Source organism: Xyrauchen texanus, chromosome 5 (genome assembly GCF_025860055.1).
Source record: "Xyrauchen texanus isolate HMW12.3.18 chromosome 5, RBS_HiC_50CHRs, whole genome shotgun sequence".
Classification (NCBI taxonomy): domain Eukaryota; kingdom Metazoa; phylum Chordata; class Actinopteri; order Cypriniformes; family Catostomidae; genus Xyrauchen; species Xyrauchen texanus.
In genome coordinates, this window is record NC_068280.1 from 9,109,822 (window position 1) to 9,137,736 (window position 27,915).

The 27,915-nt window shown below is 38.2% G+C and overlaps 1 pseudogene; it reads left to right on the forward strand.

Moving 5' to 3' along the window:
- The window catches only part of LOC127644264 (glutamate receptor ionotropic, NMDA 2B-like), a 149,931-nt pseudogene that overhangs the window by 78,196 nt on the left and 43,820 nt on the right, over positions 1–27,915 (forward strand).

A 27,915-nucleotide genomic window follows, 5' to 3' on the forward strand; every position in this document is an offset into this window, starting at 1 on the left:
TGGTGGACTTCGGACATTATCCGGGACTGGAAAGATTGTGTGGTTCGTCGTCGTGGGACGTGGATCAGCTGCATTCATCCATCGCGTATCCAGGACTGCTCGTGTGAAACTGTGTTCGTCGTGTTGCAAGTGACTTCACCATTGCTTCTTTCGTCGGATGGACGTAAGTGAACTCATTTTCGGGGCTGTTGAATGTGAGTAGGTCTACATTGAATTCGTCATCTGTAAATGTGCACCAACGAACTGGGCCCCAACGATAACGAACGATCGCATAGTTGACTGCGTCACTGACTCGCAAATGATTTGCATACTGAAAGGAAAAAAAACTTTGTTGTGAATCTTCAAGTGTGTTTGATTTGTTTTGAAGGAAATATTGTTTTATTTTCCCTATTGCTGTACATGTTTCAGGAGAAAAGGTATACATTCAAGTGAATAAACATAAGAGAGAAAACAAATAATTCTGGAAAGTTGTTTTGAATATTTTATTTACAAGATAATTAGTGGTTTCTTGTTTTTTTTCTTTAAAGGGAGGTTATTATATTAATGTAAAATAAATATTTGTTTTTTTATTCTTAACATTCGTATTCTGGTATTTCTTTGGAGTTTGACAAGTCAATTAATTTGACAAGATACTGATTTTTGGGAAACAATAAATAAGAATTGTTCAATTTAGTATTTTAGTAGACGTATTGTGTAATTGGTAGGTTATAGGGAAAAGATATATAATTTACTTAATTGTTTTCATATAAAGGAAAAAAATACCGGTCAATTCGCCATTCAACTGCCGGGAATCCAGGTTTTCTTGTTTGGGAAACATTTAAATTAACCACTAGGGTTAAGAAAAGGGTTACAGAAGCCTCAGTGAAGTCAAATGATGCCCACACAGCAAACTAACAAGGAACCAACAACAGGTTGAAAACTGTAATTCCAGCCACACAACTTGCTGTTTGTGAAGGTTTGCTGGAACTACGGTTACGAATAGCACTGGCCAAACAGCCCTGCTATATGCACGAGTCTGATGGAACCTGTCTAAAATAATTCATATATAAGAAATAAGTATGTAAATTTGACAAACATTTGTTAAGGGACTGGCATAGCAACATTAGTTTGGTAGTTGACTTGCAGTTGGGGCGACCCGAGTTCGAGTCCTGCTTTTGCCAGATTCACTCTTCTCTCCATATCCATCCCATGTAAAGACAAACCATTGAAGAGTCTTATTTTTTTACATTAAAAAACACAAAAGGTGTAAATAAAGTGTCTAAGGGGAGTGTGATATAACTGAAAGTATACACGTATACTCGCTGTGATCGGGGGCTCTTTGGAGGTTGGGCAGCTCAAAGAAAGGGGTCATTTCTGGTCTGGGGCATGTGGGGTGGCAGCTTTCTCCAGCGGCTCGGTATACCCGGCAGAGAGTGAGGGTCATGACTGGGATGTGTTTACCCATTTTGAAAATCTGCTTAGAGCCTCCAAAATGCAAAGGCTAGCCCTGGATGGAGTATAAGCTCCATCTAAAAAGCTTTACATTTAACAGCTTAGACAATGATTTGCCTTCTATGTAGACTACAGTACTCCGCTCAGGAGAGAGAAGTGGTGGCGTCCTGCCACATGCATTAGTGTATGATCAATATCCACTCTGGGTGTAATAGAACTGAAAGAGAGGTGAGTTCAGAGTTGTTTCTGCACTTTTTACGGTACTGTTTACCTCCATAATGTTGATTAACGCAGGCAGGCAGATGCACTGTGGGCTCACGGCACTATTGAAAGAGACAAGGTGTCAAGATGTCACTCGCACCTATGGCTGAATTCGTTCTCGCTTTATCCTCAAATTTTAGACCACAGGAAGATAGACGAGAGAGGGAAAAAGAGAGAGGAGATGCAAAGGGAGAAAAATAGGAATTATCTCAGCTGGACAGAAATAGCCCCAGTTTCAATCAAAGACAGGCTTTTAAAAAAATTGAATTAAGGTCTCAGAGAGGAGGGGGCTGTATAATGGGAATTAAGGTTGTTTCGTGTTAATTATGCATCATATGTGACGTAATTAATTCAGTATGTGTTTGATTAGAGATTGAGGGAGGGAGGCCATTAAAAAAGATATGATGATTAAGCATGATATGCTGACGGTCCAGAGTAAAGGAAAATAATTATTTCTGTAAAGATCAGAGGAGAGACAAAGTGGCATAATAGAGTGATGAAACAGAACAGAAGGTAGGAAAAGTGGATAGAGTGATGTCATTGGTTATGGGTGAGAATGTACGCTGTCATAAAGAAAAAAAGAAATGTAAGAATATAAATCTCTATAGGGGAAAAAGATGATTTTGGCAGAAAGGGAGGAAAATATGTGTGATGCACTTCAAGAGAAAATACATTTCACCCCAGCACAACCCAAATAATATAGTACAGTATAGTGTTTCTTACTGTATGTGTATTAGGTGTAGGCTATACCCAACCCTTCTCACTTCAGACGCCAAAAGCACAATCTAGCATCTGTTTCCCGACAAACGCAGCAGGTAAGCCTAGTCTCATGAGGGATATTATGACGGATTCAGATATTAAAGCATGTGTTTAAATAACCGCAACATGTTTTATTATACTTACAAATATATTCGTGTACTTTCATTATACAATCAAATCAATATTTTAGATCCCCTAACCCATCCCTATTCCAAAACCTAACCAATTATCAACAATAATTACATATGACAGACAGATACAGATTTGGTCACAATAATTCGAGTTACATTAAACTATTATATACTGTAGATGTTTTTGAGCACCCCACCCCTACAACTAAACCTGACCAATTCGCAACCATATAAAAGACGAAACAGGCAGATACCAGCATGTTCTAATGAAATTAATGTGACAATGCAATTCTTTTTTCAAACCAAAATTAACCAAACCAGAATTAACTTCATTATACGTTTGGCTGCAGTTTCCCAGCGAAATGTCCAGTGGGGGGCACCGAATGCGAGTGAAATTATGTTGTAATCAAGGTTTTTAAGGTGAATATTAGATGGATGTTTTAATGAGTAAAACATACCTCCCTAACCTATAACTTTAAACTAAATCTAACCAATAGTGTTCAAAAAGACAAATGAGAGGTGAACAAAACAGACATCCTTATCCTTAATGCCTAAACCTAACCAATAGTGTTTTAAAACCAATAGTGTTTTAAAACCAGTCTTTTAATTAATGTTAACAAATTATACATCTTTTCAAAGGTCTAAGGGTTCAGCATTGATATCCTATCTCTGTTTCATGATAGCAATGCTCCAGAAACAGCAATTTAGTTATTTGTGACAGGAGTACAAATTAAAACATGCATTATCAAAACGGGACATCATACCTATTTTATGAAAACGTGACAGTTTGCCACACTTGGGTCAATTGTCCATGTCAAGTGTTCAATGAAAAACATCCAATAGCACTTTTTGTCCATAAAAGTGATAAATCTGAGAAATATTGATATATTCTCCATTGTTTACATGAGATCTCACCTGAAAGAATTACCCTTTATCATCGTTCTTCAACAAACTATGCAATCTGAGCAGCATTCATGTTGTAAAACTGTATATTATCTTATATATTAAAGTCCCGTAAACAAAACGAGCCTGTCTCCAAAAATGCGGCATAGTTTTATTCAGAATAGCCAAGCAGTGCTGTCAGATTTAGTGTCGTCTTGAAAGGCGGAGCCTTAATTTTACTCTGTATACCGGTAGTGATTTTCAGAGAAAAAAAGCTTGCAGAAACCTCATTTTTTGTTAGATAATCTTCAAATTTGAAACGTTTTTATAAAGATTATAAAAACATGTTCAGCACAAAATATTTCCATTACTATAAACTTCAGCTTTTCTAACTTTAAAAAATAACAACATATAATTCTGAAACTTGTGAAATAAAACCCAAAGTGTCTTCTTTCAAAAGTTACTACAACTGTGTCCATACTCCAAAGGGTCCAGTAAATACAACCATTTAAGTTCAGGTATGTAATTTTCATGGTTTGTGCTCAAAAAAGGGGTGCGTATCAACAGTTTAAACGATTTGGGGCTCTATTTTTGTGAGTGCGCAAAGCGCAGCGGTATGTGCACAACGTCTTATCCAATTTTCATAGGATTGTTAATTCTAAGTGCAATTTTCGTGTCAGCGCAAAGAGCAAATGGTCATAGGTGGGAGTGTTTACACTACTATTGGTGTAGGCACGCAAACTGTGGGTGTATTGTATGTAAATTAAGTGCCGCAAAGCGTAATATGCTATCTTCCAAAGAATTAGGTCGTTGCACTAAGACGTTTCAATAAACATCTCTCTTAACTCAGCGCAAAGTCCAAATTCAGTTCCTGCATTTGAAGTTTGGAGATTCCACCAGCAGGTGCTAATAAAGTTGTCCAAATTCTGAAAGTACAGAACATAAAATTATGTCCTTGATGATCGCTGTTGAAGGCATTTGTTGAAACTAAAAAATATGAGATTTATGTTACATTTTCTAGAAGTCGTGTTTATTTTTTTAATTATTATTATTATTATTGTTATGTTTAAGCCACTGCAAAAAGGGTCCAATGGAAGAAGGAAAGAGTAAAATGTTTGGATTTGGTATGATTTTTTAAACACTTTTATTTTGGTTATATTTTCATTTCATTTGAAGAATAATTTGAATTTAGAAAATATTGTTGGTTTCAAATTTTTTTTTATTAATTACATTTTTCTAAATTATTGTTGACTGGTAGAAGTGAAGTGCATGCCGATACAATCACTGTTAATACTAGCCATGATTTGTGTGTCAGTAGATGATTAATAATACTTGCATTCTGAATAATTTAATGGAGCCTACATCCATATCCTGAACCACATTTTCCCTGCATATAAAAGGAACATGTCCCATTTAACAAGGACGCACAGAATAATGTGAATCCGTATATTTATTCTTCCAATTCATTGCATACAGTCCATTTACACAACCAATGTCTTATGAATGTGCTGTCTTTGTTTGTATCGCTGGTGCTTGACAGGGAATGGACTGTATAATAAGACGGAGAAGGTGCCAGAGATTAACCTCCAATGACCCGATTAGAGCCTTGCACGCGCAATTTCGCCAAACCCAATTGCGCCTAGACTTAGAGCACGCTTACACGAATATACCAACACTTCATGGCCATGTCCATTGACTTTGCGCTTATGAGTTAAGGCATTGCACTGCGCTTAGCGCTTGGATGCTTAAAATAGGGCCCTTGGTGTTTCCCGAATCCGAAGTTCCAATAAACATTTGCGAACAGCATCACAAAGCTGTGTGGTTGGAACTACAGCTCTTTTCCTGTGGTTAGAAACATAGTTCCTTGTTACTTTGCTGTGTGTACATCATTTGACTTTGCTGAGGCATCTACAGTATATATATTATTCCATATGTATCTTTCATTCTGTTAACACTTTGATCATGTTTACATGCATTCAAGAAAACAAGAAAACCGGAACTTATTACTCCCATCCGCGTAACGTCATTAACAACAGCTCTATGTTGTTGAACCAATGTGGTTCGAATGATGGATATGCAATGTATTTAGTACTTCGGTTTTGGGAAAAAGTCATGACTAGCTAGTTAATTTCTCCAAAGTTACATCATACTATGTTGCTTAAGCAGCGAGTTACTGCTGCAAACTAAGAAATATTGCTGATTAAACATTAACCACTGTGAATAAATGTTGCTGAGTTCAAATGAAATTAAAATCATACCCCAACATATTGTCACAATGATAAAATTGTACCTCAACATATAATCTCACGTTGAATAAATATGGATTCTCTTCATGTCAGTTTATTGACGTCAAAGGTTTCTCAATCAACGCAATGTGCTTGATGACCGCGTTACCAAAAACACCCTCTAGGGTCTGTAGATTGATGAGCTGGGCTCTTGCACAAGTTGCAATAATATGATGCCTTGGGAATGAGAACAGGTTGGAATAGCTGCATGGTTGCAATACTCATACACTAAATGAACATTTGGACATACAGTGGGCCCTATTGATTGTTTATAGTTTTTTTTATAGGAAATAAGACAAAGAGTGAGAAGGGAGTATTTGAGTGACCAGACAGATATTAAAGAAAGAGTAAGTGGATATTACAGATCTACCATAATTCTCCAACACCATTGAAACATCAGCCTAATTACATAAAACACTTGCCACAAAATGAGAAGACTGAAAGGGCTGAAGTGTGACTGCCCACCAGCCCTTTAATCCTTTGATGGCTCTGTAGTTATATGCAAGAGACTCTCTCTCTCTTTTTGCTCTCTTCCTCTGTCCTCTCCATCTCCTCTCTTCCGTTCTTTCTTTTAAACCCCTTGCGTGACTTATGAGTCATCACATCCCATTCTACAGTATGCATTCCTGTACTGTATTACAGTGCTGCAATCTGTCTGTTTGTCTGTCTAGATTATGTAACATTAAGTGTCCATCTATTGTATATTCCCTCTTAGTCTACAAAGACTCAAATGTTGTATTGTCAGTCGGTTTGTACATTGTTGTTAATCTGTGTTTTTTTTCCTTTACTACCAGATTGTCTTGAGTGCATCTGCTTAAATTTTGATAAATGTTTTATCTTCCACGATCAAGATTGCACTCTCTTTTCTCTGTACTTTATAAGTCAGACAGATCCGTGATTGCTGCCAAGCCTAAAAAGCCAGCAGCAGTAGATGCTGTTAATGCTGTGAGTGACCTTCTGGAGAGCGAATCTCTGTCTCCCTCTCTGCGGCTCACACGAGCTTCGTTTGGCTCTGCTAATGCCACTGGTGCTCTGAGGGGTTCAATCTAAACTGTCTTGTCAATGCTGTCTTAGAGGAGAGGAGTTGTGTTTTAGATCAGCTTTGGCCAAAAGTTGCGGTGAAGTCAAATTAAGAATTCTGGATTCTTGATTCTCCTTTCATCTGTCCTTTCTCTTTCTTCGTCAAACTCTCTCTCTCTCTCTCTCTCTCTCTCTCTCTCTCTCTCTCTGTTCTCATCAAATTTTCATTATTCAAACCTATTTATGAGCCTGTTTTAAACATAATAGAACACAGAACCGTCTTTCTGCCTTTTTGGTGGGTAAGTGCTTTTTATTTGCAATCATTCTATAACTTCATGGAACATCATGGCAGATCAACTGATGAATCATATGAATTTAGAAGCATGCTCTCCTAAATGGATATGCTTTCTAAATCTCTCCCCTTTTCTCTCTTAATGACATGCTGTTCTGGTGCGGTAGCGTCGATGGCAGCAGCTCAGCTGTTACACCCTCCCAGCAGTCAAGAGTTAGTGAGGAACTTATTTTGTGCCACTGCCTCTCCATCAAATATTAAAAAAAATGTCCCTTATAAACTGCCTCTACAGGACACAAGACTCCATTATTGGAGGGATAGCAAAAGTGAGGGAGGGAAGTGGAGAAAGGAGAGTAATGTGAAGTCTGGATTAGTTTCCCGCTGCTTGTGTGGGGTTGTATTGTATTGAGCACAGTGGATGACTAGGATGGCAACTCCATTGTGTTAAACAGGCGGGAGAGAAACAGGGGACTGGTAATTTACTTCCATGCAGAGTGTATGTGTCTGTGATAGCTCATTTTGAGATGAATAGACTCAGGATGGATGAAGAAGAGGAGTGGAGAGAGGGAGATTGATGAAAGGGAGGGGGATGAGGAGCCGAAGGGTGAAAAGACGGATTAGAGAGGTGTATTAGGAGTGATCTGAAGTACAAATCTGACATATGGTATATATATCAAAATTTAGTATATATACAGTTTATACAGTCACAGAGTACTTTATTAGGAACACTGTGTTCCTAGTAAAGTGCCTGACGTGGTCTTCTTCTGTTGTAGCCCATCCGCCTCATGGTTTGATGTGTTGTGCATTCTGAGATGCTAATCTGCTCACTACAATTATCTGAGTTACCGTAGCCTTTCAGTCAACTCGAACTAGTCTGGCCATTCTCCATTGACCTCTCTCTCCAACAAGGTGTTTCCGTCCTCAGAACTGCCACTCTCTGGATGTTTTTTGCTTTTGGCCCAATTCTGTGTTAACTCCAGAGACTGTTGTGTGCGAAAATCTCAGGTGATCAGCAGTTACAGAAAAACTCAAACCAGCCCACATGGCACCAGCAATCATGCCACGGTCGAAATCACAGAGATAAAAAATGTTTTCCCTGTTCTGATGGCTGATGTGAACATTAACTGGAGCTCTTGACCCGTATCTGCATGATTTTATGCATTGCACTGCTGCCACATGATTGGCTGATTAGATAATCGCATGAATAAGTAGATGTACATGTGTATCTTATAAAGTGCTCAGTGAGTGTATGTATATACTGAATGTTTGTATGTATGTGGTCTTTTTGTGCATGATTCACTGGTGCACTTTATTCCAAAGATATTAAAATTGAAATTGATCAAAATGTAATAACTTGTTCCACCTCTGAAACGACTTCCTCTTTCGTTTGACATCACAAATCCCTATTCTGGTTTATTGAAGAAAACTGTTTCATGCACTGTAAAAAGTGAAAATGTACAGTGGAAACGCATGGTTACTGTACATTAAAGGGATAGTTCCTCAAAAAAAATTTTTTTTTTTTTTGTCATTTATTCTCCTGCATGTTGTTCCAAATCTGTCTTACTTTCTTTCCTCTGTGGAACACAAAACAAGATGAAACTAAATGGTGACTGAGGCTGACATTCTGTCTAGCATCTCCTTTTGTGTTCCACAGAGGAAAGAAGTCAAATTGGCTTGGAACAACATAAGGATGAGTAAATGATTCCAGAATAAAAAAAATCCCTTTAATAAGCTATTCTTTTTTTTTTATTTATTTGTTTTTATATTATAAGTGTTTTTGTTGTTGTTGTTGTTGTTTTTTTTTTTTTTTTTTTTTACCTCATATGACCTTTAAAAATTACTTTAGTTGGTGTAACCTTCTATTGTTGGGTTTAATCAGTCATAAGGATAGTTCACCCAAAAATGAAAATTCACTCATCATATACCCCCCATGCCATCCCATATCTGTATGACTTTCTTTCTTCTGCTGAACACAAATTAAGATTTTTTAAAAATATTTCAGCTCTTTAGGTCCATACAATGCAAGTGAATGGTGGCCAGATCTTTGAAGCTCACAAAAGCATATAAAGGCAGCATAAAAGTAATCCATATGACCTCAGTGGTTAAATTAAAAAAACCTTCCTGCCCAGTAGGTGGAGATTTGCATCGAGAATGTGAATTGCCAAAAACAAAAGAAGTATGTGGAGGTGAAAGTGAAAATGGAGATTTATCGTAAAAAGGACTTTAATAGTCATCTGTTTCTAACTCACACCTATAATATTTCTTCTGAAGACATAGATTTAACCACCCACACTTATCATATTGTTTCTGATTACTTTTATGGTGCCTTTATGTGCTTATTGGTCTGTCAATGTTCTGGCCACCATTCACTTGCATTGTATGGACCTACAGAGCTGAGATATTCTTATTAAAATCATAAAATCAAAAGAAAATCATACACATCCGGGGTGGCATGAGGTGAGTGAATGATGAGAGAATTTTAATTTTTGGGTGAACTATGCCTTTAAATAATATATATATATATATATATATATATATATATATATATATATATATATTGTACTTGAATAAAGCTTGTTTATTGTGTCACTACATGAAGCATATTTTTAAGGTGAATTGACAAGAATTGTTTTACAGTATGGTGACAAGTAAGTGTATCTGGCATAAATATACAGTTGAAAATGAGAGGCAGCCTGTAGAATTTCACATGTGCACCCCATTGAAAGTCTTTCTCAGGTGTGCTTTGGTCAGTGTTAACATCCCCTCTCCCACCTCTTGTCAGTGTTGTTACCTCATTAAAGCTGAATAAAGGTAACGGATCAGTCCACCTCGGACCCCAGGGGAGTGGCTTTGATGTTGAGTGGAGCACAGAGAGCTGAAAGAGAAAGAAACAGAGAGATTTGGCCATGCAGCATGACTAACATGGCAAACGCCTACGATCGACTTCACACATGAATACACATACAGAACAATCATTTACAGGCCTGTTTAGACTTATATATCAATGTATGTGCATTCATGTGTACACTCATACATGTGTGCATAACATAAAATGCATGGGCTTACTTGCCAGCAGCTCGCACACACACACACACACACGTCGGTGTATACATTTTAGATGCAATTCATTACCATACTTATTACAAGCATTTGGCACATATTTATACAAATCATTTATAATTTATTATTGCCAATGTCCTGTAGATGTTTCAGTTTGACATTCAAACGGCATGAGATTATGAGGTTTAGAAGTGAAGTGGTCATTTAGACCATGTAAAGGGATTGAACTGTGTCTTGTTTGCATGCTTTGATCTGATCTACAGTGCTGCTGTTGGGGTCAGATCTATGAGTTCATGTTTCTCTACCCTCTGTCTCACATCCTTCAATCTGATCCCTGTTTCCTTCGTCCAAATGTCCACAGGTTGTAATAGTGTAAGGAATAAAAATAAACCTCACCTTTTGGCTTGATGCTTTGTCTTTGTAATATGCTGTAAGCAGAAAATTGATTTTGTTGATTTGATTTTGAGTTTGGTTAAAAAAAATTATGATTTAACAAGCAAATTCAAAATTTTCTCTCTCAAATGTGCAATTCCAGGGATAAAAATGCTACCAAAATTCAGAAATTACAAAAAAAAAATAAAAATAAAGAAAGGATTAAATAAATATGTATATAATATATAATGAATTTTTTTTTTTTTTTTTTTTACATTTGTAGAATTTTCTATATTTCTTAATATTCTTTTTAATTATAGTTCACCCAATAATGAAAATTATCTCAATGCAAGTGATTGGTTATCAGATCTTTGAAGGTCCAAAAAGCACAAAAAGGCAACAAAAAAGAAATCTATATGACTCGAGTGGTTCAATCCATGTCTTAAGAAGTTATATGATAAGTGTGAGTGAGAAACAAATCAATATTTAAGTCCGTTTTTACTATAAATTCTCCTCCCTCCCTGTCTAGTAGGTGGAGATATTCACAAAGAATACAAATCACCTAAAAAAAAAGAAGAGAAATGTGAAAGTGAAAATGGAGATTTATAGTAAAAAAGGACTTAAATATTGATCTGTTTCTCACCCACACTTATCATCTTGCTTCTGAAGATGATACAAAAAAAAAATATGCTGAAATCTAATGATAAAATGCAACTAACCTTCTAATCATGCTTAATTTGGATAGCAAAATAAACAGGCTTATCTATCTTGTGTTGTTGACAAGGCTATGCATTCAATCAAGCGCTATGGTATTTTAGTCACTTGGTAAAAGTCAAATTATGCAGATTTAAACACCATGGCAGGTGGCATGATCTCATCCTCGAAAACCTTGAAAAAACTAAGCAAGATGAAAGAAAATATGATTCTGACTACAGTACACATAAGTTATTTTGTTATAAGGATAAACAGAGCTTGTGTTGACCACAATGTGTTATCTGCTTTTAATTATTGGCTGCTGAGAGTATGAAACCATTGAAATTCAAGATTGAAACAAAGACTCAATTATTTAGCATATTATTGGGCCTATCCAGTTCATATTTTTAATACATTTCAATGTTTGATTGATTTTTTTTGTTTATTTTTGTAAAATAAGCCATTTTGGTGTGTTTGGGGGCCACTTAATTTCCAATGTTAAATCTGCATCCTCAAGCAAAATAATATGATTCTAAGGCAAGGCATCTACAGTACTAATGTCCTATTACAACATATCTACCCTTCATTCTGTTGTCTTCTCAAACATGTGTTTGTCTTTGTTTCTTTCAGGATGACCATTCCATGTTCTTCCAGTTTGGTCCCTCTATAGAGCAGCAAGCCTCTGTCATGCTAAATATAATGGAGGAATATGACTGGTACATATTCTCCATCGTCACCACCTACTACCCTGGATACCAGGACTTTGTTAACCGGGTGAGGAACTTTTCCTTCTCTTTTTGGTTATTTGGTTCTTCAATCTGGTTCTTTCCCATTTGGTTCCACTTCTGTTTCAGTCTAGCTGCAAGATTTTAGAAAAAAATCTCAAAAAGTATATTCTTAGACTTCATTTGAATGTTTTGACAGTGGTATTCTTGACTGTTCATACAGGCTGTTTGATATTAAAGTCTGTGTCTTCATAAGTTTCACTTCTAAATTTTAGTCAAAGTCAAACCTATTTATAAAGCACTTTAAAAACTACAAAGTAGACCAAAGTGTTGTACATTAAAATCAGATTAAGCATAAAACAAATTGAAACCATTAAACAAATGGTTTTACGTTGTCCAGCACACAATGGCCATTATGACATTGCAAAGGCCAAAGATAACAAATGTGTCTTAAAGGACAAAAATTAAAATGCTCTCATCATTTACTCACACTCATGACATCCCAGATGTGTAAGATTTTCTTTCATCTGCTAAATTAAGATTTTCCGATTAATATTTCAGCTCTGTTAGTTCATACAATGCAAGTGAATGGTGGCCAAAACTTTGAAGGTCCAAAAAGCACATAAATGCACCATAAAATTTATCTATATGACTCCAGTGGTTAAATCCATATCTTCAGAAGTGATATGATAAGTGTGGGTGAGAAACAGGTCAATATAAGTTCTTTTTTACTATTTATTCTCCTCCCTGCCCAGTAGGTGGTGAAATTCACAAATAATGCCAATCACCAAAACAAAAGAAGAAAATGTGAAAGTGGAGATTTATAGTAAAAAAGGACTTTGTTTCTCAACAACTCCTATCTATAGCTTCTGAAGATATGGATATATACACTGGAGTCATATGGATTACTTTAATGAAGCTTTTATATGCTTTTTGGACCTTTATATGCTTTTATATATTTTTTTTTAATTCTCCAAGTATGAATTTGCTTAGGGCCCCTATATGCTCAGAAACGACCCTGTTATCTATGGACATGTTCCACTCAAATCTGGCAACCAGAAAATGTCCTTTTTGTTTTCACTTTGAACAGTATATTGTATCCATTTTTCTTCTTTTACTTTTTGTGTTTTTTCTTTTAATTTGCAATGTACTTTTTCTTTAAATAAATGCCACATGGTTTGGTATTTTGTTATCTCATGCCACAACATTAATTTATTTTAAGTGTGGCTGAAGTGGACAAATAATTTTTGGAGCCACTTTATAGTTTTGTTTAATCTCATTGAGCAAACTGAACTTTTTACCCTGATAAGAGCATCTGTTTTCTCTTTTTAAATGGAGTTAAGCCATCTTTACACTGCAAAAGTGAAATACATTTAAAAAAGTGCATTATATAAATGTATTAAAACAGCAATTACAATTGCGTAAATAATGTAATGAGATTAATGTTTAAAATGTACAATTATGAATACAGAAATAAATGAAAATATGAAATTATACTTTTAAATATTAAATTTTAAATTGTGAAATATGTGTTCTATCATGACAAAAACAAAGTTTAAAAGGACAGTTCAGACCAAAATGTTAGTTATCTTTCTTCTGCTGAACACCAAGTAAGAGTTTTAAAAAAATATTTCAGCTCCATTGGTCTTTTCAATGCAAGTGAATGGTAACTAGAATGTCAAGCTCCAAAAAGCACATAAAGGCAGCATAAAAGTAATCCATATGACTCCAGTAATTAAATCAATTTCTTCAGAAGAAATATGATAGGTGTGGGTGAGAAAGAGACACATTTGTAGTCCTTTTTTTACTATAAATCTCCATTTTCACTTTCACATCTGAAAGTCAAATGTTGCACCTCTTTTATAGTACATTTATAGTACAAATGGACTTAAATACTGATCTGTTTCTTACCCACAACTATCATATCACTTTTGAAGATATGGATTTAACCACTGGAATACTTTTATACTGCTTTTATCATCTTTTTGGACCTTCAGATTTCTGGCCTCCATTCACTTGGATTGAAAGGACCAACAGAGCAGAGATATTCTTCTCATTTTTGTGTGAACTATTCCTTTAATGCTGCTTTAATGCTGCATTTCATTTACAAATAATCAAAGCAGCTTCAGAACTGCCTTTACTAGGGGCTGAGGTGGGTCAGAGCAATATTCTGGCTTTTACGATGCATTGCGTGAAAATTAAGAAGGTGCAGAGCAGCCTTAACTTGGCTGTCTAAAGACGCCTTAGAGACAGTTCATCAGCTTAATTTAATCCCACCATCACAATGTTACTGATATCAGGTAGTAAACATTTATTCAGTAGATTGGCCTAATCAGGGTGTATATAAACACTTGCATGTTCAAAGCTGCACCAATTTAGCCGAATTGAGATTGGAGACCGAACTGCTGTCTGCTTCACTGCCGATAACTCCTACAACTCTAGCTGGTGCGGTTCTCACACTAATGCTGCCGCTGGGGAGCAAAGCGCTGCAGTGCTTGCTTCTTTCATCATCAGGAGTTTGCCAATGCTCCTGTCTCAGCTAATGTTCTCTTCCTCTCCTCCATCTTCTGGATGTTGGGGCTGCTGTCAAAATTATTGCTTACATCCTCTTCCTCATCTTCACTATTTACTCCTATTGTAAAAAATGCTCCTTTCCTCTCCAATTTGAGCTCTCATCATTTCAGATTTAACCATCTTGTTGGACATTCACCACTCATTTCTCACAATATGTGCTTTTAGCCCTGTCCAGAACTCAATAATAGTGGCGTCTACCCTTTTAATTTATGCTTGACACAACAGCCCTTTTATAAATTACAGTAAAGTAAAAAAAAACGATAAAAGCAGAAGTGTTTGCAAGCTTAGGGCAATGCAAATAGTGGCCGGTAGAAGTCCAGAGGAGGCTTTCCTTCCTGAGTAGTTTTAAGCAGCCTGCTCTTTATTTTTTAGTGTAGCCAGGTTCTTTATCATCTACCAGTGAGGCCAGTGTGCAACATTGGTTCAGGCGATTCCAAACACTCTTTACCAACATTGACCGGTGCGGTTTGTGCCCCTTCATCTTCTGCAGTGTCCTGGGCTGCCACAGATCCTGCATTATTTTCTCTTAAATGTTTTGGGATCCTGTTGGCCTCAAAGTGCATGCCATGTCTTTTCACTTGGTATCATACCATGGTATTTTTGAAGAACCATGTAAAAGATCATGCATATAACATGATCAGTGTTGGGTAAGTAATCCACTAAAAATAATTAATTACTTCTCTAAAACTGTAATCATATTAAAACATTTAGCATAAATAATATTATTTTAGAAACATGTGTAAGCCAAGTAATGTACTTTTAAGTAATTAACTTAATTGAAAGCCAGTAGCTACTGTATAATCTAATAGCAAGAATATAAACTTTAATGTGTATCACTACTAAAAAGTAATTAGATTACAGTAACTAGGTATGTGCCAGAAGCCATATACCTTTTTCGGAAAGGAACAAAAATTGGCTTCAAGACTAATAACGAATTCATTCCAAAATGGAAAAAATGTGAACTGAATTTTACTAAAGTGTTAACCTTATGAATGAAAATACTGTGTGATTTCAAATCGGATGGCTACGTTCTCAACTCCATTTGGTGTCTCCGTTTATTTATGAGTCTCAGAAATCTGAGCTTATCAAGAGGTTACATTAACTCAGATACTGTATCATATACATTTTCCACTTCTTATAATGTCTATACGAAAGTAAAGATTCCCATGTATTCTTAAACCAACCTGAGCACGATGTTATAACGTTTTTATACATGCACGGATGACAAACGAAATCGGACATATACGAAAATTCAGCAGATATTAATGTCAGAAAAACAAGGAGAAATCACAAATAACAACATTTTCAGATAATGTAGCCTACATACTCAGCTTCATCTGGTAAGATTTAAAAAAAAAAAATAATAATACAATTAAATACAAATAGCCTAATAATTTAATAATAATAATAGTATTATTATTCTTAGTATTTTATCACTAGGCATATACAAGGCACATTTTTTTTCATAAACTATAAATGTAATACAGCTACATTTAGAATGGGCAGTTTTGATGAACTTCCGGTTTAAGCTCCGCCCACATCCAGTTCTATCCGGATTTACGGATAAAGAAAATTTTGCCATAGCAACAGATACAGATACAGACATGGCTTCACTGCACACCCATAACAGTATCTATGTATGTGTACAGTAGTAATCATTTAATCAAAGTATTATTACTGGCACTGGCCACTTAAAAATACACTTAATACTGTCAATGCAATTTGCAAGGTTATCAGAATAGTTGGCAATACTGAGATGTACAGTCATGCATAATAAGAATCGTTTATTATAATAATAGTTTCATATTCTTCTAGTGCTTTCTTCTATAGACTATAATGGAAATCATCTCATGGGCTTGTGTTTTAACAATTGTATTATGAGGAAATGTAGTTAAATTTCTCTGTTCTCTACAGGCATAAAACAGCACAAGGAATGGTTTTGTAGGCTGGAGAGAGACATTTTAAATTGTAGGTTATGTTTGTCTCTATCAATAGCATACAGATGAAGGAACGTTTTGTGCACTGGTATTTGGAAGAGGTGTATGATGGGAAAATTCTCTTTTTAATTGTATTCCTCTATATTAAATGTTCCTCACTCTCTCTTTGTCTTTCTCTCTTGTTTCCTTTGTCATTCTCCATGTCTTTCAACTTTCTCTTCTCTTTCTATGTAGAGAACAAAAGAGAAGATTTGAGGGAGAGCTGGGAACAGCAGGACGTGTGTTGCAGGACATTACATTTTGTAATCTTTCTCTCTCTGTTTTTCCCACCATCAGATCCGGAGTACTGTCGAGAACAGTTTTGTTGGCTGGGAGCTGGAAGAGGTGCTGCTGTTGGACATGTCAGTAGATGATGGCGACTCAAAGATCCAGAACCAGCTGAAGAAGCTCCAAAGTCCTGTTATACTACTCTACTGCACAAAAGAAGAAGCCACAACCATTTTTGAGGTGGCACATTCAGTGGGCCTCACTGGTTACGGGTACACCTGGATTGCACCTTCTCTGGTGGCTGGGGATGCAGATAATGTACCCAACGTCTTTCCAACAGGTATGACCAAAACGATGGATAGAAAAGTCTAACAGTAGATGGAAAACATTGAAGTTAGGCAGGGCATACAGAGACAAAGTTATAAGAGCGAAGAACATTTATTCATGTAGGAATTACACTATGCTCTAATCAGACGTGACGCGATAAAGCAACAAGCGATAAAAGTTATCTCTTCCATGAAAATCTGAGATTTTACCCAACAAGTCACATTTAAATCTGATTGGTCCAAAATCCTGAGCCACATTGTTGTATATTAAATATAATTTACATTTATTCATTTAGCAGACACTTTTATCCAAAGTGATTCATCATAAAGAGGTCTTGAAATGCTCATTTATACTCATTTTATTATCTTCCCTGAGGACCACTGATAATGTTAATAACGTTTTTTCCACATAAACAGTCATAATTTAGTAATATCTGACCATTTTCCACCCTGTCTGAAACACTGAGTTGTGGCTTAAGCTCCTCATTAAAACTTCAATATAAAGCATTAAAACTTCCACTGTTATGATTGTCTAACACAGTGCAGCCCCTCAAAAACAACCATATTTGAAACTTAAATGGAAGAGAAAGAACAAGCTCCACAATATTCTAAAACAAAATTTCAGGGTTTACACATAATGCACATACAACATATTCCATCCGAATACATTAAACCAGGGGTGTCAACTTCAGCCCTTTGGAGTTTAGTTCCAGCTCTACTCCATAATGCCTCCTTGTAATCTTCAAGCACTCCTGAAGACCTTGATTAGCTGCTTCAGGCGTGTTTAATTAGGGTTGGAGCTAAACTCTGCTGGACTGTGGCCCTCCAGGAACTGTGTTTGACACCCCTGCATTAAACTGTTCATCTCAAGCACAAGTGTTAACACTCAGCACCATAAACTTTCCAGCAGTCATGACATTTGAAATATTCATGAATGAAATGGTTTACTTAAGTTTTTGATCATGTCCAAGTGTTTTTAACTGTCCTATCCTTCAATAACAGTTCCTTTGCAAAGCTTAAATCGCATTATGACTGGTTTACAAGCAATCCACGCTGATATGAGCCGAAATAAATTCACAAACATAATCCAATGCACAGTGAATAGAAGCACACACATACAGTATCACATTGCTGGAAATGCATAAAAACATCCATCAAGACATCCATCTAGTTTCCAGGACACGTTTGTGCTTAAAACAACAAGAGTCACAGCAGCTTAATAAAACTGAATGGCTTCAACTTTTCAGTGTTGTAACTTGACAATGCATCTTTTAACAGCATTTCCAGATACATAACAGCGGTCAAAGATGTCTGTCTAGTGCATGTTTATATACAAAAATAATTCAAAATAGTCCAGATGGGTCACCTTTGGTGCTCAGTATTTTTTATTATGAGTGTATGGTCAAGTGCTCATGAAAAAGTTGTGTCTTTAGCCAATTTTTTAAGACAGAGAAGGAGTCTGCTTTAAGGATGGTATTGGAAAGTCATTCCACCATCGAGGTACAGTGAAGCAGAAAGTCCAGGAAAGTGATTTGGTGCCTCTTTGTGTTGGTACCTCAAGGTGCTGCTCATTTGAAGTCTTCTGGTGGGAACATAGCTCTTCAGAATGATTATAGGTAAGCTGGTGCAGACCCAGTGACTGTTATGTATGCCAGCATCAGAGCCTTGAACTTGATACGTGCAGCAACTGGCAGCCACTGGAGAGAGACTAGGAGGGGTGTAACATGCACTCTCTTGGGTTCTTTGAAGACTAGCCATGCTGCCTAACTGTGCATGCAGGAATGCAGGCTAAAAGAGCATTACAGTAGTCTAGTCTAGATGTGACAAGAGACTGAACAAGGAGTTGTGTATCATGTTCAGAGAGGAAGGGTCTCATCTTCCTAATGTTGCGGAGTGCAAATCTATATGATTGGGCTGCTTTTAAGATGTGGTCAGTGAAATTGAGCTGGTCTTCCATATTTACCCCCAAGTTTATGACGGTTTTGGATGGTGTTATTGTGAATTCATAAATGTTTTGATTGGCTGTTAATGTGTTGCATAGCACAGCATTTTAACTTTCATTGTGGACTGACAAATTACTTGACGATGGAAATCCATAGCATTTAAAATAATGTGAAGTGATGGAAGAGATCCCTTTTATTGCTTTTCGCTATATCGCAGTGCTTTATCGCAACCCAATAGATTTCCATTTTCCATTTCCCTATAGATTTCTATTTCTATGATGAAGTAGCCCTGCTCATCGTGAAATCCTATTGGTCCAAAATCCCACTCCTCATAACTGTACCTGATATGGTGTGTAGACATTGCTTTCCATGGGGATGGTACGTCAGAAGGATGGAGAGGGAAGAAGATTTTACATTTCAACATTTGCCACAACACACTCTGACGTTGACATTCCTTGATTGGATCCTGCTGAAATCTAATTCACTGTATGCCCTCTTGATTTAAAACTTTCCACAATCTCCACATAGAGTTGATGCATTCCTATCCATCAAATGCTTCGTCTGAGCTTTCCCTAATATGTAGGCACCCTTAAACATAAAATATATTTGATTGGCTCATTGTGCTGCTTTGCACAGCATTTTCGCTTTCAGCATGGACAGAAGAATTACTTGACAATGGAAATGTATCAAGTTGCACCTGATGAGGACATGGTGTTAGTGTAATTAGTTTGAAGATAAATATTAAAAAGCTAGCTAGCAAAATACTTTATATTGTATTCCTTGTACTAAATGTACTCTTTCTTTCTCTCAGGTTTGATTTCGGTTTCCTACGATGAGTGGGACTATGGTCTGGAGGCTCGAGTGCGTGATGCTGTAGCTATTATCGCCATGGCAACCTCTACAATGATGCTGGATCGGGGTCCTCACACGCTGCTTAAGTCTGGATGTCACGGCACACCTGACAAGAAAGGCAGCAAGTCAGGAAACCCCAACGAGGTGCTGAGGTGAGTCAGGCCATGTGGGGTGCCAGGGTTCAAACTCCGACACCTGGGATCGGCAATTATACACCTGCACAGGCACTCTTGCAGACATTCATACTTTTACAATACTTGCATTAGAAGGGTTTCCAGACAAATGGAGTGTGTTTAAAGGGTGAACAACCCTAGACAGGTGTACAAACAAGCAGACACACAAACACGCCATTAAGTGTGTTAGATCTTTTCAGAGACTGTATAAAAATGTATTGGTAGAAATGGCAAAGCTCAACATTGCAGCTATTGGAAAAGAAGCTTTTATTGGCAAAGGCATTGCCTGGTCTACACAACAGACCATACTCTAAAACATTATGATGCATTTTATGTCCAATTTTATTGGTGATTTGTCATTTTATGGATATTTTAAGAGATATTATAAGAGACTGTCTTTTCCCATTCAAGTAGATTAGAGCTGTACTTTCATGCCAAGGGTAGTTACCAAGATGGTCACCAATAAGACTGGCTTGCTTTAAAATAGAATTTTGTTATACTCAAATTTTGTCAACCAATATGTAGGGGATAATCTACAATCTACTGGTCATTATCGTAAAATAAGGACATGTATGACCCTGTAGGGGTTTATTTTGCGATAATGACTGACTGACTGTACATTATTGTACTAACTGTATGCTTGTTATGTAACCACTTTCCAAATATGTAAGAAAATACTTACTTAAAGAGTTGAAGAAAGAGACAGCAGAATTATATGAAAGATATAAAGGTAGCACAGGTACACATTAGGAAATTAGTTGCCTGTTACAATGGACACTTATGTTTACAGCTTAATGGTTATTATACAAACATATTTGACTGCAGAATGTCACGGTTGACCACTCAGAATCAAGTATTCCAGAGAGCCATGTAACAAAACATCTTATTGCCAAATTTTGTAGCTTAATTTTATATTTAACAACAGACTATTATACAGTAGCTTTACACTCCTTATCACAATAAAGGGATGGTTCATACAAAAATGAAAATTCTGTTATCATTTACTCTCTCATGTTGTTCCAAACCCATAGATTTTCTTTTTCTTGATGGAACAAAAAAGGAGATTTTAGACAGAATGTTCATCTCAGTCACCATTCACTTATATTGTATGGAAAATTATGCAATGAAAGTAAATGGTGACTGATACTAACATTCTGTCTTACATAATATTTTATTGTTCGACAGATGGAAGGAAGTCATATGGGTTTGGAACAAAATTAAGGTAATTCAATTATGAAATAATTTTCATTTTTCGATGAACCATCCCATCAACATCATAAAGGGATAGTTAATCCAAAAATTAAAATTCTCTTATCATTTACTCACCCTCATGCCATACCAGATGCTTAACTTAAAGATTTTCTGAAAAATATCTTAGCTCTGTAGGGCCATACAATGCAAGTGAATAGCGACCTTCCCTTTTGGAACTTTGAAGGTCCAAAATGCACATAAAGGCAGCATAAATTAATCCAAATGGCTCCAGTGGTTTAATCCATATCTTCAGAAGCAATATAATTGTGGGTGAGAAACAGATCAATAGTTAAGTTACCTTTTTGTCCTTCCCTGCCCTGTAGATGGTGATATGCACAAAGAATGTGAATTGCCAAAAACAAAGGAAGAAGAATGTGATGGTGAAAGTGAATGTGAAGATTTATAGTAGAAAGGGACTTAAATATTGATCTGTGTCTCACACACACCTATCATATCGCCACTGGAGTCATATTGATTTCTTTTATGGTGCCTTTATGTGCTTTTTGGACCTTCAATGTTCTGGCCACCATTCACTTGCATTGAATGGAGACATTTTTCAAAAAAATCTTCATTTGTGTTCAGCAGAAGAAAGAAAGTCATACACATCTGGGATGGCATGAGGGTGAGTAAATGATAAGAGAATACAATTTTTTGGGTGAACTTTCCCTAAGAGAAAGAGTGAGTGAGAGTAGCAAATGGACAGACAGTGAAAAGAGAGCACATTAATGGCAATGTGGGTCTGCTGCAGTTGCTTGCTGAAGTGTTTGTCACTGAGCACCCTTCACTTTTCATTCCCCATTACGTCTCCTCTGACATTCAGCCCGCGCCCACATGTCTGTACCGGACCCGGCTTTTATTTTCCTATTAGAAACATAAATATCCATTGTAATACCAAAGTGAGATTTTCATCTGAACAGCTCTGTTCTCTCTCGTACTGTTATTTGACATTTAGTATTGAGGGGCATTGATTCCTAAGTATTAATTAGCGTTTAGGCGCAGTCACACTCTCTTTTAGCCAGTCATTTGATCTGCTGGTGAGGAGTTAATTGAATGTTCAAGGCAGAGCAGGATTAGGAAGCCAAATGGAACAACAGTGGGAGCCTGGCTCTCTCTCTCTCACTCTTCTTTTTGAAACCCTGTTTGAAAAAGTCGTAGAGCCAAGGTCATAGTTCAGTTACCAGGGAATGCATATACTGATAATCTGTTTACCTTGAATGCACTTCAAGATGCTTTGCATAAAGGCCAAATGCATAATTGTAAATCTAAAGTATTGCAGTGGAGGACTTTGGTTTGACGTGAGATATGCAACAATCCTTCGACCACTTCTTTGGCTATTTCTGAAAGCACACTCTTTAAAATATTCAATGCACTAAAGCATCTACGTAAAGGAACATTTAATTCTATTGCTTAGCTTAGAAGAAGACCAGTCGATGATACTTCCTGCATTTAATCGAATTCCACACCAATGCATCATTAATCATTAATAAAACACAAGATATGGTTTCATTTAAATGTTCAATTAAACATTTATAATGTCTCCGGAACTATAAGTAGCCTGCGGACCATGTTATGAAGATGTTTAGCTGTGTTATCATGGAACGCTTTGTTTGTTTAGATGAGGAAAACAAGTAATTAAGTGGCAAAATCACTTTTTTGTGAGTAGTCTATTTACAGCGGTTACACAACGGACACTCTATCTGGAAGAACATGATAGTGTATTTGTGTAATTAGGCAGATGTGTTAGGGTAGCCTTTAGAGCTGCTGAAGTGTTTTTTTGAAGTGGCTGATGAGAAGATGAGAGCACACTCTAATGTCTTATGAACATTCGGGAACACAAGAATAGACAGAATAGGAGGAGGAAATGTAGCCGTAAGTACAAAACAGAGAAAATTGTTTTGTTGATAGCAGTCCTGTGGGAGTGTGGGTTTCTCGATCACTCTACAGCACACACCTGGGACACTTTACACCTAACACACACATATGCGTGCACACGCACACACAAGAGACCTTTGAATGACAGCATTATGAGGTGGGCTGAATGAGAACCATTGGACCCTGTGAACCCTGGAGGACTCTAATGATCCGTTTCCACAATGATGGAGACGATTGAAATGGCATTCCAAAATTCTATATTATCATTCTGGAACACCCACCATGCTCCTTTAGTGGATCTGTCAGTGTTGATGGAGGGCTTTTCAGCTGGATGGGTCATGTTCGGTGCTGGTTAAGGGTCAAAGACAGCCTCAAGGGTTTCCTATGAAGGTCAGCTGAAGGTTTCGCGCATGGTAGTAGAAGGTTAGATTAGATAAACATACCTTATAAAGGGTGAGAGTGGGGTTAAATGCGGTCAGGCATACTTGTGTTCAATAAATTGTTTGCACAGACACATGCCAGTTTCTTCTGGCAGAAAATTGATTTCATTCAGGTTACGCTAGAATGTTAAAAGTTTTTCACATTTTATTTTGAAATATGAAACGACAGCTATGGAATTATCGTAAACATTATTATCAAGACATATTTGAACATTTTCAAAAACAATTACGGATATTTGGAGAAAAAAAATCTAGGAATTAAATTGCATTGCCTCACCTTGTTTTAGAATTTTTTTGGTGTTTTTATTATTTCTTTAAAAATCTGTGAAACAATTTTGCTTTAATATATTATCAATATTTGAAAAACTTTTGTCCACCAAACCAAAGTCAGTTGGTGTAACTACTGTAACATTCTGATAAACCCCCCACAGAGAGGACCCCCATGATTATGTGTGAACTTGCATTTGGGGTGCAAGGAAATTCATGTAATGTCTTTTTATTTTTCTACCAAATTGGAATGCCCAATTCCCAATGTGCTCTAAGTCTTATCACGTGGTTTTTGAGCGCTTACCATGGAGATATAGTGCCATCCACCACGGCACCCGGATTAGGAAGCCAAATGGAACAACAGTGAGAGCCTGGCCTCTCTCTCTCACACTCTCTCACTCTTCTTTTTGAAACCCTGTTTGAAAAAATGGTAGAGCCAAGGTCATAGTTCAGTTACCAGGGAATGCATATACTGATAAACTGTTTACCTTGAATGCACTTCAAGATGCTTTGCATAAAGGCTAAATCTAAAGTGTTGCAGTGGAGGACTTTGGTTTGACGTGAGACATGCAACAACACTTCGACCACTTCTTTGGCTATTATGAGATATAGTGCCCATGCACAACTCACCAAGCGCAGAGAGCAAGAACCACATTATAGAGATCACGAGGAGGTTACACCGTGTGTCTCGACCCTCCGTAGCAACCTGCCCAATTTGGTTCCTTAGGAGACCCGGCTGGAGTCACTCAGCACACCCTGGATTCGAACTCGCGAACTCCAGGGTTGGTCATCAGCATCTTTACCATTTATGGTATTTATGCATTTGGCAGACTTACAGTGCACTTATTACAGGGACAATTACCCCAGAGCAACCTGGAGTTAAGTGTCTTGCTCAAGGACACAATGGTGGTGGTCGTGGGGATCGAACCAGCGACCTTCTGATTCTGAACAGTTATGTGCTGATTAACAGTTATGTGCTTTAGCCCACTACACCACCACCACTCTGGAAATTGCTTAAAATATTTTTCAAAAATGTATGAAGCCATCATAGACGCGAAGATTAAATTTCTACAAACTTGACACCTGTGTTTCAGACTAGATTTTTACAAGATTTCTCAATCTTATTCCCCCGGAGAAACTTCTATTTCAATGACCCATACTGTATGTCTACTGGTTAATCTTTTGATAAATTGTCAAAACTGGCATTTGATAGTCGTTTAAGTTTTTTTTGCTTGTCTACATTTTTGAGGTCTTGGTACACGGTGCATAAACGATAAGCTAGTTGCAGTAACTAGTTGCTTTTACTCATGTGTATTTTAATCCTTATATTGTTTCACCTTTCTCTCTCTCTCTCTCTCTCTCTCTCTCTGAAAACTGTAGTTTATTTAATCCAGTTGGAATAAAATTCCATGACTTTGTTCACACAGGGCATCTGAACATACAACATTCTTTTTTAATATAATTTGTATAAAATTAGAATAGATTAGATAAGATTCAGCTTTATTGTCATTGTGCAGAGTACAATTACAAAGACAACGAAATGCTGTTTGCTTCCAACCAGAAGTGCAAAAAAGCAGAAAAGTGCAATGTGATAATCAAGTATAGACAGGTGGTGCATAGGCAGGACAAGAATAATATTGCAGTGTTATAAGGGCAGAATAAATATGGCTATGTAATATGAGCAGTGTATGAACATGTACAGATATGTTATTATGTATAAAATGTTATTGGTTATATTTTACTTTGTTGCACGTGTGGTGTTTCCGGTCTAAAGTGACCAGCCATTGGAAAGGAATGGATTAGACACACATATAAAATATATACATATGCAATATAATATTTTTTAATAATCTTAGTGGGTAAGTAAGTTTTGACCAGGAACACAAAAGGTGTAAGCACAAACAAACAAAACAGATGGGTTAAAGTGACTTTTTGTTTTGTACTAGGATATGTTGTACATGTGTCAGTGCATACATATGTTGTGTCTTCCCTTCCATGTGGGAATATGTGGCTTGTCTCTGTGATGGTTTGACTCCACAGTTGCGCTTAAGACCTGTGAAGCTGGCGTGCTTTTATTCTCTACTTCAGTTAATTGAAGCCCCTCAGGCAACTGGGCTCTGGTTCACTGGATGTCCAGAAGACCAGATGGCCAGAAAGCTTAATAAGGTGGTTGTGGACTTTTTTTTGTTGTTGTTGTTATGCTTTTGGCCACTGCTGAAAGTAGCTGACAATAACTCTACAGAAGTAGATCAGGATATCAGTCATTCACTTTATCTTCCTCTGTTTCTTTCTTTCCATTTTCTGTTCTCTGTCACACATTGTTTCTGTCTCCATTTTTTTTTTTTGCCCTCTATACACCTATAGAAGACAAATAAACAGTCTCGCTTTTTTGAAATGCTTGTTTTTAAGCTTACATCCTGTTAATTTCCCATAGGTGTGTTTGTGTTAATTTAAAGCAAGAAGTGAAAGTGTGTTCTCTTACGAGAGGTTCTCTCGTATTGCATAAGCTAGCTTACGCTATGGGAAAGATTCATCTTTTCTGAGATATTGAAGCCAAAAATTATCCTTAATTTTGTATCCATTGTCAACGCAGTCGCGGCAGCTGCAGACCTTGGCCGGGCTAGCTAGCGAGCTCATTGGTTGCTCTGCGGCAACTGCTGCAGCCTATAGACGAGCTTGGGCGAACTCGCATCCAATGAGAAGCGTCCGGCGCTCACTGCATCAAAGCCCGCCAAAAGGGCGTGACTAGAGTGCATATAAGCGTAGTTCATAGGCTGGAACCCTGATTTTCATCTCTTCAGCGAAGCTCTTCGCATCACTGAACCGGAAGCCGCGTCGCCGTTCGAGGGGCATCAAGCAAGCGTGGACAGCGCTCGAAGAAGCCGGCCGTCTTCGCCACCTTCAGCCGATCCTGCGAGCTACGCCATCTGGCGGCGTATCCTTTTAAAAGCAAGCTAGTTCTTAAAGAACTTCACAAAAAGTACTGGCGTCTTTTTTAAGATGCCTCACTCCACTTGCGCCTCATGCGCGCTCCTCTCAGCACCGGAGACCGCCACATCATCTGCGCTCTCTGCCTGGGACTGGGGCATGCAGAGCTCGCCCTCGCCCGGCGGATGCGATCTCTGCGAGGAGCTGCCGATGTCGACCCTGCGGGCTCGACTTCGAGCGCTCAGGACCGAAGCCGCCGCGCCGCCTTCCGTTCAGCCGCGCAGAAAAAAGCGCCGCTCTCAAAGGCTGCCGGAAACAGTGGTAGAAGCGATTGCCTCGCCGGAGCCCATCCCTCGAGCATCGCCTTCACCCTCCCGCCCACCGGGACGCGCAGTTGCCGCCCGGCGGCTGCTCTGCTGCCATCTCGGACGAAGAAGCGGAGGATAAGGGCTGTTCCATCATGGCTCGGACAGCGAGGTGGTCAGGCTCACTGCGCCTCCTCCTCGGCCCAGGAATCCAGCAGGACCCGCGCCGGGTCGAAGGGAACTAACACGCCTCCTCACACAGGCCGTCGACCGCCTCGGGCTCGAGTGGTCACCGCCCCTTGAGCAGGCACCCAACAGACTTGGCGGCTGCTTTCTACAGAGCCGCCGCCGCGCAGCACCCGCTACCGGGCTGCTCCCTTCCTGCGGAACTCCACGCTGAGCTTTCCAAATCATGGAACGCGCCTTTCTCGGCCAGGGTCCGATCCCACGTCTCCACCTCTCTTGCTCGGTGGGCGGCGCCACTGAGAAGAGCTACGCTTCCATCCCTCCGGTCGAGGATGCGGTAGCAGCACACCTTTGCCCGCCCTCCACGAGATGGCGGTCTAAACCAGTGCTCCGTCTAAGGCCTGCAGAACAACTTCCGCCTGTGTTGGCGGCGCCTATTCCGCCGCCCGGCCAAGCTGCATCTGCTCTGCACTCTATGGCCGTCCTACAGATCCTCCAAGCGGACCTTCTGCGGGAGTGGGATGAGGAAAGCAGGCATCCAGAGGCGGTTGCAGACATACGGAGTGCTACGGACCTCGCCCTCCGCGCTACCAAAGCTGCAGCCCAAGCTATAGGGAAGTGCATGGCGCGCTGACTGTGACCGAGAGACATCTGTGGCTAACGCTAGCCGACATGGGAGAAGC